This window comes from Haematobia irritans, chromosome 5, assembly GCF_050003625.1.
Source record: "Haematobia irritans isolate KBUSLIRL chromosome 5, ASM5000362v1, whole genome shotgun sequence".
NCBI lineage: Eukaryota > Metazoa > Arthropoda > Insecta > Diptera > Muscidae > Haematobia > Haematobia irritans.
Window position 1 is genome coordinate 9,581,366 of NC_134401.1, and position 6,000 is coordinate 9,587,365.

The 6,000-nt window shown below is 23.6% G+C and overlaps 1 protein-coding gene across 1 annotated transcript in view; it reads right to left on the reverse strand.

Annotated features, from left to right (window-relative positions):
* Vmat (Vesicular monoamine transporter) overlaps positions 1–2,562 on the reverse strand; it is a 100,603-nt gene extending 98,041 nt beyond the window's left edge. The window contains exon 1 of the mRNA XM_075310282.1: positions 2,419–2,562. The gene's annotated coding sequence lies outside the window, so the exon portion shown is untranslated. The remainder of the gene's footprint in view (positions 1–2,418) is intronic.
* Between the last annotated feature and the right edge of the window lie 3,438 nt (positions 2,563–6,000).

A 6,000-nucleotide genomic window follows, 5' to 3' on the forward strand; every position in this document is an offset into this window, starting at 1 on the left:
ATTTTTCGCTAGAAATTATGCTATGGTTCAAGTAAAAACAATCTTTAAAATAAAGTTTTGAAAAACATGTCCTATATTTGAAAGATTTTTTGCTTTGTAGTCAAGATGCAAAAAGACAACAAATTTCATTAAATTTAAAAAAAAAAAATTCTGAATTATTAAAGTTAAGTTAACCTTAGCCCAAACATTTTGTCTTCATGTTATGATACCCATTTTTAAGTGAAATCACTTAATTATAAGGACAATACGACTTCTTTGAAAAGTTTATCGACTTTTGGACAAGGAAAAAAACTTTATATTGGAGAAATGCGTCTTTTATGCTAAGTAAAATTTGCATTCGTATTTTAAAGACATGAAATCTTTGACCTCACGACAATATTTTTTTCAGTGTATGTATGATACTTAACCCTCCGTCATACACATGTTTCGATAGTCACATTCGTAACACATGAGGCCTGACCAGATCCACTATGTATTTTAATGTATTTATATGGAAAATATGCTATTTTGTTGATATTATTACATTATTACTGTCGTATTTTCCGTCCTGATTTTTTCACACATCGATAGGTAATAAAATTTTAGGAGGGTACCTGTAGTTTGAAGTCTCTAGCTATATTATAAATGTATTTTAATTACAATTAGAATTGAAAAAGGTCTGGCCAGACTCATGTGTCTGTCCGAGGGTTGATATTTTTCAGTTTGAAGCACTCTAACAAAACTGTTCCTTTCAAAGAGAAAATTCAACTCTTCAATCAACGGACGCATTAACGCATAGTATGTAACTCAACCTTTATACTCAAAAAGGTTTTCTTGGATCAAAAGATTTTGATCCTCATTTAAGAGTTTTTAGTATAGACATCGGGCCAAGACGTGACTTCTTTAAATTAAAATAAAATAAAATAAAATATTTTTTTTAGGAAGCAACCCAGGATAAGGAAAAAAAACCGTTCTTTCGTAATTGTAAATTCTTTGTTGTAAATTATTATCTATAAAAAGAAATAATCCGGCAATTATGACAAGCGATGCAACGACTGTCTATAATCTTTCTTAAAAAAAAAATAAAATAATAATAATAATAATAATAATAATAATAATAATAATAATAATAATAATAATAATAATAATAATAATAATAATAATAATAATAATAATAATAATAATAATAATAATAATAATAATAATAATAATAATAATAATAATAATAATAATAATAATAATAATAATAATAATAATAATAATAATAATAATAATAATAATAATAATAATAATAATAATAATAATAATAATAATAATAATAATAATAATAATAATAATAATAATAATAATAATAATAATAATAATAATAATAATAATAATAATAATAATAATAATAATAATAATAATAATAATAATAATAATAATAATAATAATAATAATAATAATAATAATAATAATAATAATAATAATAATAATAATAATAATAATAATAATAATAATAATAATAATAATAATAATAATAATAATAATAATAATAATAATAATAATAATAATAATAATAATAATAATAATAATAATAATAATAATAATAATAATAATAATAATAATAATAATAATAATAATAATAATAATAATAATAATAATAATAATAATAATAATAATAATAATAATAATAATAATAATAATAATAATAATAATAATAATAATAATAATAATAATAATAATAATAATAATAATAATAATAATAATAATAATAATAATAATAATAATAATAATAATAATAATAATAATAATAATAATAATAATAATAATAATAATAATAATAATAATAATAATAATAATAATAATAATAATAATAATAATAATAATAATAATAATAATAATAATAATAATAATAATAATAATAATAATAATAATAATAATAATAATAATAATAATAATAATAATAATAATAATAATAATAATAATAATAATAATAATAATAATAATAATAATAATAATAATAATAATAATAATAATAATAATAATAATAATAATAATAATAATAATAATAATAATAATAATAATAATAATAATAATAATAATAATAATAATAATAATAATAATAATAATAATAATAATAATAATAATAATAATAATAATAATAATAATAGTAATAATAATATTTAAAATCTCATTTAACTCAAACATTATTTTTTGGGCCAACAATAATTTTTTTTTAAATCAAATAGAATATATTTTAAAATAATAATTTGCTTTATATCAAATATAATTGACCTTAATATTGTCAATATTTTTACACAAAATTTTAAATTCATAAAAAAATTATTAAGGCGATATTTTGTTCGAAGTATTTATATGAAGGTGATCAATTAAAATAAAAAAATAAAAAACTAATAATAAATATTTAATTTTTTTTTAAATATTTTTACAACTTACACCCTTAATGATCTAAACAGGTCACATATTTTCTTAACTTTTCTAAATAATTCGAAATTTGGTTTCGTTTTTGTAATATTTTTCTATTATTTCGATTTCGTTATAAGCGAGTGTTTGGTTTTTCGTTTTAATAAAAAAAAACTAAAATATTTTCTAACTATCACATTTACGTTGAAAATATATAAACTTAGGAACAATCTTCAATACGAAATAATTGTTTTATTTTTTGCACAAAAACCGATTAACCGATATTTTCACAAACACAAAGTTTTTGTTTAAAGATTAAGAGAATACTTTAAGTTAAACAATAAAAGTAGGCAAATAGGAATATACACTTGTATTTTGTTTACAAAGAAAAAAAGTTTATTTAGTTGTTCTTTCTATGGGGTTTTTTGGTCTTTATTTGTTAACGGTTATTTGCTTTATTTTTCTAGTATTTTTAGTTTTTTTTTTTAAGAAGAGAAATTAGAAAACACTACCAACAGCAACGAGATCTCGTCTCGCACTGAATCCACCAAGTGATTAATTCCTGCTGCTGGCGTTTCTGTGGCAAAGGATACTTGGTGCTAGATAGATGATGATGGAAGCTGTTGCTGCTAAAGCTGAAACCACTAGCACTAACACTAGCTCAACAAGTATGTCTCTAGTTGTCAACACCAATAGAATGGCCTAGCCTTGCCCACCCTCCCCATGAGACTAATAATGTCTTCTATACTCACGACACGATATTAGAACATTAACGATTTACACCGACAACAACGGGGACGATATCACATTTCTACAAAACCCAAGCAAAGAGTAAAAATATGATGATGATGGTGTGAATATGTGTGCGAGAGGTTGTGTGTAGCTCTAAAACCTTCGTAATACATTCGCTAAAGTCAACTGCTGCATTACATACACCACCGACACTTGTATGAGAATGCTCCCTCACATCTATACTTGTAGATGAGAGAGATTCCAGAGATTTGTATTCAGTTCTCTTGCTTGGTGTGTGTGTGGACAAATGCAGCTTCCGTTTCCCCCTTACATTGTTTATGACAGAGTCTACTCCTGTTGCTTGCGTTTTGCAGCAGCCTGTTGCAGGGTATTTCGAGTGTTTTGAGTGATTTCCTCCTATTTCACTAAGGATTGTTGTTTTGCAAAAGTAATGTCACTTTGTAGTTTTTTTCTACCAATCTGTGGTTTCACCACTCAAGTGAAGGGATTTCATTGTCATTGTTATACTCAATTGCCTTTACATAGTTTATGCTCTAGGGTAGATATATTTCTAATGGTTTCCAAATAAATACTAAGGTATGTGGAAGTAACGCTTTTTCATGGGGACAATTAAGATTTTCGTGTTTAGTGAAAAATTTATAAATATTATTTATAAAATAAAAAATTACTGTGAAAACATTTTTTATAGTAGCCATTAAAATTATATGCTTGTAATATAAAGCATTAGCCTATTTGTTAGAGACCCAATAAAGTTTCCTTTTGTCTTATAAAATGTTTCTTTGGGGCAAATGAAACTCATTGGTGAGAATTGTTATTCCCTGCACAGAAAAAAAATTCCGTAGTTGAACTAACGCTAAATTTAACTTATTTTTATTGCAAAAAAAAATATTTGTCTGTAGTTTAAATTTATTTTTTTTTTTGAGAATTTTTCCAGAGTTCAATGAAATTTTTCATTTTTTTTTAAGTATCTCTAAAACATTTTATGAACTAAACGTGGGTAAAAAGTTTTATGAACTAAACGTGGGTAAAAAGTACTAAAGCTAAAAAACATTTTCGTACGATTCCCAAAAGTAGTAAGAATGAACTACTGTATGGTTAAAATGGTCATGATTTGATGCCAATGATTTCTTCTTTACTTCAGTTCATTTTTTCTTCTATAAGAGGATGTAATTTCGTGAACTAGCACAAAATTTTCCTGGTTGTGGAAATCTAAAAATGTGGAGTACAATTCAGTTAAATTTTCGTACGAGTTAGTTCCTATGAAACAGTTTACATTTTTACGGTGTTTACAAAACATTCTATATTTCTTCACTCAAAAAAATTTTACTTGGATCCAAAGATTTTGACCTTATCTCAAAGATTTTGTTATTGATTCCCAGCCAAGGATGCGGTTCTTTAAAATAAAGATATTTTTTTCTTTTATAAGAGGATGTAATTTCGTGAACTGGCATTAAATTGTCCTGGTTGTGGAAATCTACAAATGTTGAGTACAATTCAGTTCAATTTTCGTACGAGTTAGTCCATTCTTCCTTTGAAACAGTTTACATTTTTTTCGGTGTTTACGAAACATTCTATATTTCTTCACTCAAAAAAAAAATCTAATGATTTTGACCTTATCTCAAAGAGTTTGTTATTGATTCCGAGCCAAGGATGCGGTTTCTTTAAAATAAAGACATTTTTAGCGACCTATCTGGCCTTAAATCTAGGATCAATAAAATTAGGATTCAGATCTCATTTATCGAATATATTAATAAAGCTATTCACGTACAAACAAGTGCCAGTATAAAAATCCAAATTATAACAGATACCTCAAAGTAAACAGCGATTTCTTAATTCAAAAAAAAATTTAAACCAAAGATGCCAAGTCCTCAAAATAAGTCTTAGCCTATGTTCGAAGCGTTTTTATTTTAAATGTAAAGATTCAATATTTCAGTTAATTTAGGGACGATTTCTTTAAATCAAAAATGTGTTTCTTCACTTTAAGGACATTTTTGCCTTGGTTCAAAGACATGCGGCTTTAACGGAGGGACGCAAATTTCCAAAATTTGTGTCCTAAATTTAATGAAACAAATTTTTGAAGCAAAGATTATAAACTCTATCTTAATTAAAATTGCATTATTTTAAAGAAATTTGTCCTTAATATTTTGTAAATTGCACATCCTAAAATTTAGGTTGCTTTATCATTAATATCGGGTAAATATTTTTTTCAGTGCATGTATTATAATTTGAATTTTTAAATTGTCATTTATTTGTTCAATTTTGCCTTGGTTCAAAGACATGCGGCTTTAACGGTGGGACGCAAATTTTCAAAATTTGTGTTCTAAATTTAATGAAACAAATTTATGAAGCAAATATTATAAACTTTATTTCAATTAAAATTGCATTATTTTAAAGAAATTTGTCCTTAATATTTTGTAAATTGTACATCCTAAAATTTAGGTTGCTTAATATTTAATATCAGGTAAATATTTTTTTCAGTGCATGTATTATAATTTGAATTTTTAAACTGTCATTTCTTTGTTCATTTTTGCCTTGGTTCAAAGACATGCGGCTTTAACGGAGGGACGCAAAATTTCCAAAATTTGTGTCCTAAATTTAATGAAACAAATTTTTGAAGAAAAGATTATAAACTTTATTTTAATTAAAATTGCATTATTTTAAAGAAATTTGTCTTTAGTATTTTATAAATTGCACATTCTTAAATTTAGGTTGCTTAATCTTTAATATCAGGTAAATATTTTTTTCAGTGCATGTATATTAATTTGAATTTTCTGTCATTTATTTGAAAATTCTATAAAAGAGATCTAGATAGCTACCTCAAACATTTCCTTGTGTTTAAGAAGCAGCATCTTTGGCTCGGAA